The sequence below is a fragment of the Globicephala melas genome, chromosome 4 (assembly GCF_963455315.2).
Source record: "Globicephala melas chromosome 4, mGloMel1.2, whole genome shotgun sequence".
In the NCBI taxonomy this organism is placed as follows: domain Eukaryota; kingdom Metazoa; phylum Chordata; class Mammalia; order Artiodactyla; family Delphinidae; genus Globicephala; species Globicephala melas.
In genome coordinates, this window is record NC_083317.1 from 15,367,669 (window position 1) to 15,383,523 (window position 15,855).

At 41.6% G+C, this 15,855-nt stretch overlaps 1 non-coding gene across 1 annotated transcript; it reads right to left on the minus strand.

The window, feature by feature from the left end:
• Nucleotides 1-5,290: 5,290 nt before the first annotated feature.
• LOC115865900 (U6 spliceosomal RNA) lies at nt 5,291-5,397 on the minus strand. The gene has a single exon (XR_004044457.1). It is a non-coding gene; the product is annotated as a U6 spliceosomal RNA (small nuclear RNA).
• Nucleotides 5,398-15,855: the final 10,458 nt, after the last annotated feature.

Consider the following 15,855-nt stretch of genomic DNA (forward strand, 5'->3'; position numbering starts at 1 on the left):
ACCCCCATCTTTAAGCAGGTGAATGACTATGATGATGGGATTAAGCTTCACAACCAATTACACCATCTGACTCAGATTTCTTGAAACAAAACAGAAGAATAAGGAAACATAAGTAGTGTCTGGGTGCAGTCAAATGTACAAATATTTATCTAGCTACTCCACCACCGCACAGAGTTTTAATATGTAGTCTGAGAGCATAAACTGCAGATACCAATATTGTATGTGTGTCTGAGACATGACAATTTAGCAGCCCCTCTGGCACTTAAACCATTTAGGAGTTTCATTCCAATGAAATCCAAATGGGAGAAGCATCCAGAGGTCAGGAATACATCAGGCTTTCTCTTTCTCAATTCCCCTCTCACACCTTTGGGACCTGGGCTCATTCCAGAACACCCCGCAGCTTCCTCACAATGATCTACACCTGCAAGCTTTCCTATGTCCATACTCTGCCCCGGTCAAACCGTACCCCTACTACCACCTCCACCACCACCATTGCCACCACCTCTGACACACACACACACACACACACACACACACACAGAGCGGAATTCTTACTTCTTGTAATAGCAGTAGGTATCAATGTGTGGTCCTGAGACAGGGAGCAGCTGCATCACGTGGGAACTAGTTAAACATGCAAGTTCTTGGGCCCCATCCCAGACCTATGGAATCAGACGCTCTAGGGTAGCACTCCAAGTTTTAATAAGTCCTCCAGGTGACACCTGTGCACAGGAAAGTTTGTGAAAAGTAGAGGAGTGTCATGCCCACAAACGAAGGGTAAATTTGGGGGAACACTGCAGGTTCTTCTAATTCTTAAAAACCTAGGGCTGAGTGAGTAGGAGACATTCTCATTTTACACAAGAAGGAAAGTGAATAATTAAGAAATCAAAAGACACACAGTCAATGTGAATTCATTACAGAAAACATGGAGATGGGGTGAAACAGGCCAGATAATACAAAACAAGTGTTAACAAAACAAGTGTTAAATGACTGTTATTGTTTCAGCACATCTTCTAAATTGAGGTTAATTTAACATTGGTTTGCGTTGAGTCAATCTGTCAACAAGTGCTAATTGAACACCTTTGATGTCCTTTTCTTCAAAGCACACCAACCAATGGAGACACCCAGAAAGAGAGTATTTGGGGAATTCTCTGAAGGATTTAGGATTTAAATCATAATATGAGTAATGTATATGTATCTAAGTGATGCTACAGTTAACTTTAAAGGGGTTACTAGAAAGTGAAAAAATTACAAGGGTATTCTCTCCTCTGCCTCTGTCTAGAGTATAGAAGAAAAATCTATATTTTTAAAGGAACAAACATAAGGGAAACAATGTCCAAAGACTGAATTTCTACTCTGCATCTCGGTTTAAATGTGAAATATATTGTTGCTAAACTCGGACTCAAAATCAGGTATGCCTCTTACTGAGCTCTGTTTACTGGGTACTGCAGAGAAGCCAGATCATGGAATCCAGTTCTTTGGAAAATCTCCAAGGAAAGAATTTCTAGAATGAGGATTCTGGAGTATGAATATGTGTGTTATGTTTCTAATTTCCCAGAATACATGTGATTTCTCATAATTAAAATGCCCAGCATTTTTCTTCTACTATGATTTTTATTAGGTTATAAAACTGGTGGGACAATTATTCATGTTGAAAAGAATTATTTTCAGTTTTAAGCTATCACCATATTTCAAACTCTTTTCAATTTCTCGTAATTGTGGTGAGACTGTATTTATAAATGTAGAATAAAGTCCCTCATATGATAATATTTCAAATACTCCCTGCCTTCTTTTTAATTAATAAACCCAAAAGTCATCTTTTGCAGAAATAACTGCCTTAAGCTTCAAAAAAATTTTCAGCTTAAAAGTAACAAAGTTCAACATTTTATGGTCAGCTGTTTTATTACAAATTCAGGTGGTAGTAGGAAAAATCAGAAAATTGAACCCAAGACATTCAAAAGATGCTAAAGGGAACATTCTCCTCCCTCCACCCCGCCCACCTTAAACTTTTACGGAATACAAAAAATTCTTATTTTCCCTCTCTACCATAACTTACTTAAATTTTATTGAAGGCCTTTATTATTATTATCATATCTAAATAGTTAGAACTGACTTTATTTCTGTGGAAATAAAGACCAACCAAATGAGAAAAAACAAAGGCTATTTTTTCAGAACCCGGATAAGAAGTGAGTCAGCCACTGTCACTTGCATCTTGGCAAAGATGCAAAGGCAGGCAGAGGAGTAGGAAAGCTTGATTGTACAAAAAAGGGAGGCTTCACGTGTACCCTGATTGGAGGCTGTGGGCTTGGGGAAGCTGGAGGTGCGATAACTCATAGCAAGGTACCTTATGTGACTGGTCAGGGGTGTGCGTATTTGTTTTTCTCTAGTTGGTCCTAAGTTGGAAGGATTTAATCAAATCCTGCCCATTTGGGGCTGGCTGTTACAGAAGTTACTGTTTAGTTTCTTAGATTGTTATTAGAGATAGTGGTCTGAATTCTAACAAGTCTGACTTATGGCAGGCTGGCTTCCTGGACTGTTTATTGTCAATGAAAGGGTTGGTTTCCTTGGCAGGTTGCTGTAGGTTGTGGGTCAGAGTTCTATTTTTATATAGGGTCTGGCCGTTGTCTGTTTCTATGTTTAGTCTCTCATTTCCAAGTTAATTATAATTTAATGAGTAGCTGCAATATTGATGTAGTTCAGATCCAGAATGGGGTGCCCACCTCTGTGGAAATTTAGGCCCAGCAACCAGAGGAGGTATCGTACAGTTCCCACAGGTATGAGGGCCTCTCCAAGCAATGACAACCTGGGATCATTTAAGAGACAAATTGGAGTGAATAGCCCCTGGACAGAGACGGGACCACAAGGAAAGGTTTGAAAAGAGTAAGGCACAGGCAGATGCTTTCTAGGAAGCAACAGTAAGATAAATCAACAAAGCCAGCCATCTTACTCTATTTTTTTATACTGCACAGTTTTCATTATTTTATTTTTTTCATTACTTTTTATTGGAGCCTAGTTGATTTACAATGCTGTCTTAGTTTCTGCTGTACAGCAAAGTGAATCAGTTATACATATACATATGTCTTCCCCTTTTTCCAAAGAGCTGAGGCAGAAGTACAATGTTTGCTTCATGCCCATCTGAAAGGACGAAGTTCAGGTTGTGCGAGGGTGCTACAAAGGGCAGCAAATTGGCAAAGTGGTCCAGGTTTCCAGGAAGAAATATGTCATCTACACCATACGAGTGCAGCAGCAGAAGGCTGATGGCACCACTGAGCATGCGAGTATCCACCCCAGGAAGGAGGTTATCACTAAACTAAACTGGGCAAAGACCAAAAAAAGATCCTTGAGCGTAACGTCAAATCTTGCCAAGTAGGAAAGGAAAAGGGCAAATATAAGGAAGAAACAATTGAGAAGATGCAGAAATAATCTTTTATATGACTTTCATTAAAAACTGTTAAAATGAAAAAAAATTTTAATTAAAAATATAGTAAGACATTTTAAAAAACAAAACAAACAAAGCAAACAAACAAAGCCAGCAAAAACTCTAAGACATGAGACAAGATAGCAGACTGAAAATGGGAGAGTGCGTGCCTAGATCAGAAACAGTGCCTAGTGCGTGCCTAGGCTCAGAAACAGATTTCAAAACCACTCAGCATACCCAACAAAACTAATCTACCAGCAAAATGGCCCAGAGGTCTGCCTGTTTGGGACCCCTGTCCAATCTGATATTCAGCCTGTATGCACTGGTTTGACCATACCAATTGGTCAGTTCCCCATTCCATCATGGTGCCCAAGACAACTGGTCATTAAATATGTATTCTGAATATTACCCCCACCTGAAAGTGCGAGAGTCTGGAGGTACCCCCAACTAGTGGTTACGAAGAATAAACGATTTCAGATGTAGTTTTGCAGGTATGCTGTTTCCTTTCAGTTTAGGTGCTGGGTAACTTGTCTCAAGCTTGATCTGAGCTGGGAAGGCATGAAAACCTGAAAGAAGAAATCAAAGAAAAGTACCCCTGGTGAGAAGAGGGTACTCTTCTCTTCATGAGTGAGGGCCATGAGGAAGCTATGAAATCACACATCTATGTCAACTGCACAGGTTGGAGGGCAAATCACTGGGGTCTGTGGCCATGGAAGGGAATATGTCAACACTGCAACTGAAGCCACTGCAGGAGCTTCAGAAATGGGAGCCCAGGACAGAGCAGAGAATAAAGAGGATAAAGAAGGGCATTAATTATTTTTAACATCTTTATTGGAGTATAATTGCTTTACAATGGTGTGTTAATTTCTGCTGTACAACAAAGTGAATCAGCTATATGTATACATATATCCCCAAATCCCCTCTCTCTTAAGCGTCACCCCCACCCTCCCTATCCCACCCCTCTAGGTGGTCACAAAGCACCGAGCTGATCTCCCTGTGCTATGCGGCTGCTTCCCACTAGCCATCCATTTTACATTTGGTAGTGTATATATGTCAATGCCACTCTCTCACTTCATCCCAACTTACCCTGCCTCCCTCCCCACGTCCTCAAGTCCATTCTCTACATCTGCATCTGTAAGGAAGGGCATTAATTCTGATAGCTTCAGCAAGAGAACTGCCACCCCCAATGATAACGTGAGTTACCCCCTTGACTCGGCCAAGAGGTCATGGTGATGGACATTCCAGGGGTACTTCTGGGTGTGTGGTCAGAGCAGAGACACTGTTCTTACCATTTCATATGTTAATTTGCCCCTGCCCCTGTCCAGGGTAACATCTGCTTTAGGTTAAAAAAGAGGGGTGGACATTTAATGTACCTTTTTTACCATTTGAATTTTTCACAATAGTTAAGCCTATTTCTATGGTGGTAAATTAACAGATGCTATTTGGGGAAAAAATATCTAAAATTCACATATGACATACCACAGGTATGGTAAATTGTTTACTAAAATGGCTAAATAATATAAAGGCAGTTTTTTTTTAATACAGCAGGTTCTTATTAGTTATCTGTTTTATACATATTAGTGTACGTATGTCAATCCCGTATGTCAATCCCAATCTCCCAATTCATCGCAAGTGCCCCCCTTCCCCCCCTTGGTAACCATAAGATTGTGCTCTACATCTGTGACTTTATTTCTGCTTTGCCAGTAAGGTCATCAGTACCATTTTTCTAGATTCCACATATAAGCAATATTATACAATATTTGTTTTTCTCTTTCTGACTTACTTCACTCTGTATGACAGACTCTAGGTCCATCCACACCTCTACAAATGGTACTATTTTGTTCCTTTTTATGTCTGGGTAATATTCCATTGTAAAAAAATGTGGAACGCTTCATGAATTTGTGGGTCATCCTTGCGCAGGGGCCATGCTAATCTTCTCTGCATCGCTCCAATTTTAGTATATGTGCTGCCGAAGCAAGCACCCAACTTAACTCTTTAAAGTATGGCTAGGGTAGGTGATGTGGATCTCTTGTCCCACGTGCAGTGGGGTGTCGATGATACTAATTCTGTTGTCTCAAAATTGGCGACCAAGACCTGGAGCAGAAAGCTAAGACACATCAAGCACCTCCCATTCTAAGAAGAGCTGCCAACAGCTGGAGGCATGAACCCCTCCAGGACGTTTTAATAGACCAGACTTAACCAACTGTACTGCTTTCAACCATTCCCCCCACCCCAAACAAGCAGAAAACCAGGAAGAGGAGAAGGAGGAGAGATTCCTTATTGTGAGTCATCGGTAGAGAGTTGAGAGCCTCGGTGTTTTCCATGGAGGAAGAAAAAATGGGGAGCTCTCATAGACAGTAGGGGTGTCAGAAACAAGAGGAGACAGGCATCTCGAACCACAGGGAGACATCAGCTCATGGAGCAGACATGCTGATCTGCCAACTCTCTGAACATCTCTGAGCAGGGGAGAGGAGAGCCAACAGGGCAGAGAGAGAGACCAGCAGTGGGGAAACCAGCCCTCCTACCACTTGGTATTTGAAGGAAAGTTGACTCTTCAGTGACTCAGGTGGACACTGCAGAAGGTAGCTGGGCTTAAGCTGTCTTATTGTACCCCAAACAAGAGGGCCACATACAGGGTGGATGTCCCAAGCAATGGGAAACAGCAGGGTGTACTGCTGGTGGTGAAAGCTGTGGTGGCATTCAATGAGGTTGAGCTAGAGTTAGTCTCCCTTGTTAAGGCATTGGATGGAAACAAGATGTGGAGCCCTGTCCCGATCCTGAAAGGTTCATGAAGAACTCACACATGTACCCCAAGAAGGAAGCAGCCTGGGATGCCTGCCCTCAGTGGGCATCTCTACTTGGTCCATTTCAGCCTAAGAAGATGGCCAATGCACACCAGGAATGACATATCCGTCCCTTTCCATCTCCCCTCTGCAATCAAGGAGAAAGGTGCCCCAAGAAATCGGCGATAAGGAGTGAAAAAGCAGACCAAGCTTTCTCCCTCCTCTAAGTCTCCTTGGGAAAGCATGGCCAGTGCTGGGAGGAGGGGAGGGGATAGATGGATCTGAAATGGATATTTTAAATTTGACCTGCTTTTTTTAAATATTCAGAAGTAAATAGAAAATGTATGGAACTCTGTGAGTACAAGGCAGCATTTTCCTCCCAAAATGAATAAATATCTGCAGGTTTTAAATTGCAAGAAGAGCCCTCCTGCAGTGAGGGATGTGGCCCTGAGGTCAGGGAATCACAGTGATAAACCAGGAGCATCTAGAAAGTGAGCCCCGCACAGGATTTCAATTCCAGGACACTCCTTCCTTGGACTTCAGGAAAAGTAAACTAGCAAAGTTTAAATAATTTCTCTCATAGTTTCTCCAACACTTGAATAAAAAGTTTGAAATAAGTGAGGGACTGAGTCATAAAAACAAAAACAGAGGGGAACAGATCCCCATCATGCTCACCATCATCTCTGGGATTTTGCAGAAGTGGGAAGATTGCATTAGAAGGTGTCCTGAGCCCCCAGCCCCACTAGAAGGGCAACAAGTACGTATCTGCTTTGGCTCAGAAAAGTCTGGGGAGAAAAAAGCAGCCTGGAGAATAGGTAAGAGGACCCTGCAAGAGCAGAGAAAACTTCCCACCCCAGTGAATACACTAGAGCAGTGACTTTCAAACTCCTTGTACCAAAAGCCAGAGTAAAAAATACATTGTACATCATGACCCTATACACATGTATATGCATAACTGAGCAAAGTTTTATAAAACAATATTACTCACCATGTGCAATGAATGGACACAGGTTGTTTATATTCTGTTCTGTTTTGTTTTTTTTAATGCTGGTCACAGATCATATAAATTGATTTCTGTGGTTCTGAAGAACCTAGTGACAGGAATAAAGACTCAGACGTAGAGAATGGACTTGAGGACAAGGGGAGGGGGAAGGGTAAGCTGGGACGAAGTGAGAGAGTGGCATGGGCTATATACACTACCAAGTGTAAAATAGATAGCTAGTGGGAAGCAGCCGCATAGCACAGGGAGATCAGCTCGATGATGCTCTGTGACCGCCTAGGGGGTGGGATTGGGAGGGTGGGAGGGAGGGAGACGCAAGAGGGAGGAGATATGGGGATATATGTATACGTATAGCTGATTCACTTTGTTATACAGCAGAAACTAACATACCATTGTAAAGCAATGATACTCCAATAAAGATGTTTAAAAAAATTGATTTCTGGACCCTAGTAGTCTACAAGCAGCAGTATAAACAACTCTCATTAGAAGGAGATGACCCTTAAAAGGGAGGAGAGAGTTTAGGTAACACAAGCATGAACAACATTTGTTTTTTCTCTCCCAAATATGCCTCCCACATTCACAGCTCCTTCTATATCATCAGATTGGAATCATATATTCCTGATAACCTACTTTCCAGATGAGCTCTCTCCTCTGGAGTTCACATCTCTCTACTTGTTCTCTTATCTAACTATCCTCCATGCCTTTCTAGCTCTACCCACTGTAGATGTGGATTGGACCCCTCAATACTATCTCCACTAATTAAATACTTTGCAATCCCTTAAATATCCAACATGTACAAATAATTCACAGGGCATTCTTAACAAGCATGTCTGAACAATAACAATAGTGAGTAACATTTACAGAACGCAAGGATGTGTCAATCACTGCTCTCAGCTTTATCAATCTATATCTCTCTATCTGTAACCCTTATAATCATCCCACAAATAAGGAAACAAAGGCCCAGGAAGGTTAAGTAAGGACACAAAGCTGTCAAGTGGTATACCTATGCTTTGAATACAGGGGTTCTTGGAAAACTTGCAGGTCATAGAAAAGCATGGACACAAAGGATAAGTTTGACCTTTCAGTGGGGGGGAAGAGGGTCATGAGACATGGAGCATTGGTGGGTCTCATGCAGAGCCTCTTCCTGGTTTTATGCTCATGGTAGAATAACCCTTCTGTACCAAAGGGTTCCAACCAAGAGACTTCTTGCTCTCTCATGAAGACAAACATTGGTTTCAGTTTCAGTCACAATTCCTACTTTGTAAGTCAAATCTTGAAATAATTTTATCCCCACAAAACAGAGAAGCAAGATACACATCCTGATAGCATTTGGATTTGTTAACAACCTTCTCCTACCATTTTCACTTGTTCCAAGAATTTTAGGACCTGGGTTACTTGGAATATTGACTAGGAAAATCTTTCTCAAGGGCAGGCCTCTCTGAGAGAATATTCTCATAGGTCCCTGGGACTGGTCCTCAGTTTTGCTAGTTTAATGTGAAAGGAGTAGACTCCAGGGGCGCATAAATCATGTTTAACCAACAATGCTAGATCCTTCACTTAGGAGGATATTCTTTTCCTCTCCTCCAGGGGGCACCATTTGCACAGAATTCAATATGAATGGCACCCGCAGGGATTAGGCAAAGCGGTGGTCCTGAAAAATAGTCCTGCTTGAAACCATCCTTCAGATATCAGACAGCTGGAAAACAAAATAAGTTAATCAAATAACCTAATTGAATTAACGTTCACGAGGTTGCCTGGTGTCCAGAGAATCAGAAGGAAAGGTAGAAACTGACCCTTTCATCACTTCTTGCCTTCAGAAGGAAACTGTCAGATATATTTTCTGCCCCATTAATTAATGCCTCCCTTCTGACCAACCGCCTATGATAGGCATATTCTCTCTAGACTGTGTTAGTTTTACTATTAGTCAGGACTTATTCTGAACCATTCTCTCTAAGGTGAGTTTGTAGATATCTGACTTCATTCTCATTATGCTGATTTTCACAACAAATTCTGAGGTCCCGAATGTAGCGGTGGTTCTCACAGTGTGGTCCCTGGGTACCAGCAGCAGCATCACTTGGGAACCTGTTTAGAAGTGCAAATACTTGGGCCCAAACCCAGACCCAAATCAGACAGACTCTCCAGGTGTGGTACCAGACATCTGTGTGTTTACAAGTCTTACAGGTGATTCTAACACATGCTAAACTTTGAGAACCATTGCCTTAACATACAGTTTCCAGTCCAACCGATACCAGAAACAACTATGAGCTTTTTAAAAATATAGGTGCCCTGGATTCTCCCAGAGCCACTGGGAGAGTAAAAAGAGCTTTGGAATCAAAAGGATCTAGGTGGAAATTCTAGTTTTGTCACTCACCAGTGTGTGCCTGGTTGATGCTCCATTTCCTCATCTCTAAAGCGAGGGTAGTAGGACCTTGCCTCATAGGAAGGTATTGGAGGTAAGATGCAACACATGCCTCATATAGAGACTGACAGCAAATCTTCTTCCTTGGCCTCCATCACAACTGGAATGGCCTTTGCCCAGCCTGTGAGGTTGCAGGTCAGGTCTCATCTCACCCAGAATCACAAAACAAGAGCTGCCAGAAGCTGATTTCCAAAGTTTCACAAATAGCCTAACATTTTGACAGCAGTTACTGGGGGTTTTGCCATGACTCAGTGGGAACAACACGGCCCTGAGATTCCCATGGAGCTATTTCAAACTCTAGATTGATGAGTACAGGAGGAGTCCCTATGAAGCAATATTTACCAACTGAAAGCATTATAATTGTTAAAGTAGCTCTTGTGAGCCAGATCACATTCCTGCTGACAACAGGGAGGCAAAGAATTCCAATGGTTGGCTAGAAAATTGAGTGGAAGTTCCCCAAGTTACCTGCCACACACAGGTTTGTTTTTCCTTAATTATCTAGGTAATTGCTTTGGTTCCTCTACTTGCCTTTACCAAGAGACACCTGGGCAGAAGAGCGAGTATCTGTGGGGCTGCCCTGCTGGGTAAAGGTTCAGGTTGCTCACCCCAGTGCAGAGACCTCCTCCAATGTCAGTGGGAGTGCCTATGAACTCCCCCTCCACTGGAACTAATGAGGCCTTTCTAGTCAATCTGGGTCCCTGCTCTTGTGTATTTTTTGTTTGTTTGTTTTGTTTTTTTTTGCGGTACGCGGGCCTCTCACTGTTGTGGCCTCTCCCGTTGCGGAGCACAGGCTCCGGACGCGCAAGCTCAGCGGCCATGTCTCACGGGCCCAGCCGCTCCGCGGCATGTGGGATCCTCCCGGACTGGGGCACGAACCCGCGTCCCCTGCATCGGCAGGCGGGCTCTCAACCACTGCGCCACCAGGGAAGCCCTGCCTTTCATCTTTTTAAGCACTATGACCCCTTGCCATGAATTAATAAGAACAATAGATGTAGTCAGGGTTCTCCAGAGAAACAGAAACAGATTAATAGAACATGTGTGTCTACATATATATACACACAGGTTGGGACCCATTTCTAGAGATGGAGTGGGATCCATGTCACCCACAGCACCTGGTTTGTGAATGGGGGAGGAGGGAGCTTCTGCAGTGTCCGCAGAAAGGTACCTTATGTGCTGGAGAGACAACCAATAGAAGCGCACTATGGCCAGATGGCAAGAAAGTGTCAGGGTCTTTTCCCCTTTGATTCATTTCCTTCTGTGAAGTGGGGAGCCCAGATAATTAAAGGGAGAAGAAATGAAAATAATTTGAGAAACACTTCATCCCACCTACAAAACACTCATTCTCATCTATGCAGTTATTTACAGTTTTCAAAGCACTTTCTCAAACAGCACCGGACCTGCATTATAGCAGCTCTAGGGAGACAGCCTAGTGGGTAATATTATCCCCGCTAGAGACCTGAAGCAAATCAGCCTTCTTTACTCACTGCTCAGGATGTGCCCCTCTCATGCTCACTGAAGGGGAAACTCCCAGCCTGTCTGCATGGGAGCGAAATACTAGGAGATTCCATGAGAGGAGGCTGGGAGCCTGAGTGGTGAGAACAGAAGGGAAAGTGCAGAAAGAGGAGAAGAGGTTCAAGGTAGGAAAAGAAAAGCTGCAGAGTGATGGAACAAAGTGCCCACTACCAACAGCAGGAACTGTATTTCTTTCCACAAAATGGGTGACTTAAGCAACAGAAATTTATTGTCTCACAGTTCTGGAGGCTAGAAGTCCACGATCAAGGTGACAGCAGGGTCAGTTCCTTCTGAGGGCGGTGAGGCAGAGGTGTTTCACGCCTCTCCTCTAGCTTCTGGTAGCTTGCCAGCAATCTTTGGTGCTCCTTGGCTGGTAGGCCCATCACCCCCTTCTCTGTCTTCATCTTCCCATGGCGCTCTCCCTGTGCGAGTCTGTCTTCAAATTCCCCCATTTTATAAGGACATCAGTCATACTGGATTTGGACGCATCCTAACGGTCTCATTTTAACTTGATTAGCTCTGTAAAGATCTCGTCTCCAAATAAGGTCACCTCCTGAGGTACTGGGGGTTAGGTCTTCAACATCTGAATGTTGAGGGGACACAACTGAATCCATAACAGACACTAAATCTCTAGAGCTGAGCTGGATATCACAGTGCCCACTGGCCACACGTGGATATCAGGCACTGGACATGAGGCTAGTCTGAACAGAGATGAGCTGTGAGTGTAAAATAGACACCAGAGTTCAAATACTTAGAGTGAAAAAGAGAATGTAGGATACCTCCGTTGTCTTTATATTGATTACCCGCTAAATACTTTTGATACATTGGGTTAAAGACACTACAATACAGAATTAAGATTAATTTCCTCTCTTCTTGCGTTTTTCAATGCAGCTCCTAGAAAATTTACAATTACACATACAGTTCATGTTTGTGGCTTGCCTTATATTTCTGTTGTACAGCACTGTTCTAGAAAGAGAAATTCACCAGGTCCCTGACACCTGATCACCTCGTGAGAAGATTTTCTGAACTTCTCACATAGTTCTCTGACAATGATGGCAACATTAAGCATTTGAATCACTCGAAATGTGACATAGAGTAGACGGTAAACATCAAACTTTATACCTGTACAGCGTACTCTAAATGTGAAATAAGTTTTTGTCTAGCCTAAGTGACAGAAGATATATTTGATCAATAAGGATCACACTTTATTTTTTATTACTAAGAACTCAATTTGGAACAGGCCACCCAATATCATCTTATAACAGTAGCTCCTGTTTAAGGTATTCACTTTTTCATTTACCTCGTGTGAGAAAAATGAGGCTGCATAGCAAGGGTGCCTTTTATTAACGATTACATCGGAATGGTACCAGTCCTTATTAAAGATGGTTTTCCAAGTGAGGTTTTGCATATGCTCCATGCAGATCAATCATGGGTACCTTAGTGAGGTCACATCAGTGTAGATGGATTTTGCTTTATGAAATGCACTGGGTTATAAATACTCTGACCTTGTTTATAAAGGAAGCCGGTTAGTTCACTTAATGAAGACATTAATTTGCCAATCAGCTTGGACTGATTATTCATTAGCTGCTATTTCCTGACCAACAGCTCTGACTTACAAACGCAGCCGTTTGTAGGCAGTGGTGTGCTGCCACCTACGGCTGGAAAGAAAAAAGGATAAGGTGCAGAGAGTTCTGAGAAAGCCACAACTATTGAAAAGAGTCAGAGTATGAATAAAAAAAGGCTAGAACAAAGTATACTACTGTGGACCTTTCCCCATGTTAAAATCACTGTAAGACATTGACTTATTTGCAAGCAAAATAAAACCTAGATGAAGTAAGCCATAAATGTCACAACTGCAAAGTCTTAACCCAATTATTCTTGGTGGGGCTGGTGTCATAAGATCAACAGTACTGATAAGTCAAACAGTGTAAGATCTACTATAATCACTTTCCAAGTAGGCCACTGCTTGTATTTCCCAGAACTCACCTTGGGATCATTTTTTTTTTCACTCTTCAGGCCTTTTCTCTACTCTAGGACAGCACCTTTGGCAACACTCCACAAATATTTTTGGATTCCAGGCATTGTCCTGGATACTTGAGATGCAATGTGGACGAGGATTTGTGTGTAAATCTCCTGCCCTTGAGATGCTTACATTCTAGTGGAGTGAGACAGGTAATAAACATGAAGCAAAAGAAATAAGCCAATTCTCTAGTATGTTGGAAGGTGACAGGTGACATGGAAAGAGAAAATGAAGGACAAGATACAGAGGTTGGAGGTGGGATGGTAGGATGGAGGTAGGGTGCAATCTTGACTAGAGGAGCCTCACTGAGAAGGTGATACTGGGTAAGTGTCACCTGGAAAGGTGTTCTTAGAGGTAGCTGCAAGAAGAGAATTCTGGGAAGAGGGACCCCTTGGACCAAGGCCCCATGGAGTGGCAGTGTCTGGTGTGCTGAGAAAGAAGAGGCTTGTGGAGCTGGGGACACAAAAGAGGAGGAGAGCTGGGGGATGAAGCCAGAGGGGAGGGGAGGGAACCCATCACAGCAGGCCTTGGGGACCACCATCAAGATCTCAGCTTTTAGCTGAGTGAAATATAACTTTCTGCTTTTTTTACATTTCTGGCTGACTTACCCTTAAATTTTTCTCTTTCTGATTTTTGTTTTTAAAATCATGTTTGATAGTTTTATAGTGGTGGTGGTGGTTATTGTCTCAAGATTCATGCGTACCCATGAAAGCAAATTGGAATAAATAAGAATGTGTTCACCTTTCACGGACTTCTTTTCATTATTTTCTATTCTATTCATTATTTTTCTATTCACATTATTTTTCTATTCATATTTCTTATGCATGGTTATAATCATTCTCGATACATGTGTCTTGCTTTTATGTTTAGTATGTCACGAGCACTTTTCATGTTATTCTATGTTTATTATAAACAGCTTATTAGCTTACTAAAACTCCTAAAAGAGGATAATATCTACCTTTTGAGGTTATTGTGAAGATTAAGTGAAAAAATCATGAAAAGAGCTGAATGTAGTGTCTGGCACAGAATAAACCCTCAATAAACTTAGCTTTGAGTAGATGTACAGGGATTCACTTTTTTTCCATTTCTAAAGGTTTATTCACTACTATTTACTAGGCTAAATAATGCTATGATGAACTACTTGGTCCACAGAGGAATTTGTAGGATTAATTTATGGCTAAAGTCTATTAGATCGCAAACTGCTTTCCCAAGCCTTCAGGACCTTGAGAAAATAAATTTCTGTTATTTATTTTTATTATTTATTTATTTCTGTTATGTAAACCTCCTACTCTGTGGTCTTTTGTTATGATAGCCCAAGCTGACTAATACACACTTCTTCCCATTCAGGAATGTGGTACAGTGCTCCATTTATTTAAATTTTCCTTTACAACTCTCTAAAACAGGTTTTCAATTTATTTTGAGTAAGTTCCAGCCATTTCTCACCAGAATTTTATTTCTAGAAATGGCTATTTTGCTTTTATCATTATGTATTGGAAATCCTTTTTATCAGGATATTTTCTAGCCAGTTACTGGAGATAAATAGAAAACCTTCTCATTTAATATATCTCATATCTAGCCAGCCACCTTACTGAACTATTATATGTCATAAATTCCTGTAAAAGCTAACAAGGAATTGGAGAATAAATTATTTAACAGAAATTATATTAAAAGCACATTGCTCTCTACAGTTCTATGTAGTCAGAATTAGGCCTCAAATTTTCTCTTACAAGCAAAAAATATTAAAGGAGGAAACAAAATCCATTCTAAGTTAGTATAACTAGTTGTAATTAATTCTTCCTACTTCTAAAATCTTCCTTACTACTGAAAAGCAATTTCTCTAATAGAGCCTCAATAAGAGGACACAGCTTTCTCATAAAAGAAACTGTTTTTTTGTTTGTTTATTTGTTTGTTTTTTTAGGTGTTCACTGTGGCATTGTTTAAAATAGAGAAAAAACTGGACACAATTTATATATCCATCCACACAACTGCATAATTTAAATACAAAGTACAATGTAATATTATGAAGCAGTTGCTTAAATTAGATCTCTCTATGTAATATGTATATATCTTTATAATATAATGTAGGGACTTCCCCGGTGGCACAGTGGTCAAGAACCCGCCTGCCAATGCAGGGGACACGGGCCGAGCCCTGGTCCAGGAAGATCCCACATGCCTCGGAGCAACCAAGTCCATGCGCCACAACCACTGAGCCCAAGCACCACAACTACTGAAGCCCGCACGCCTAGAGCCTGTGCTCCGCAACAAGAGAAGCCACCGCAATGAGAAGCCTGTGCACCACAATGAAGAGTAGCCCCCGCTCGCCACTAGAGAAAAGCCTGCACGCAGCAAGGAAGACCCAACGCAGCCAAAAATAAACAAATTAATTAATTAATTTAAATAAATATATATATATAAAATGTAGAATGAAAAAAAGCAACAAGCAGAACAATAAGAAAGAAACTGTTTTTTAAGAGCCCATGACCTAACCCCTTCAAACCAAAGGACTACAGTATTTCTTTTTGAAATTTCTAGTTATCTTGGAGTTTCCGGGGAAAAGCTAAATTCAGAATCTTAATTCAAAACGAAGTTATGGTATACATATACACCACCCAATTTTTCTGTAATAGGAGGTTTTTCTGTAACTTGGGCTCAAAATATTCAACTTACTCAGCTCCTACATAAAGAAATGCCTAGAAATTTTAGCTA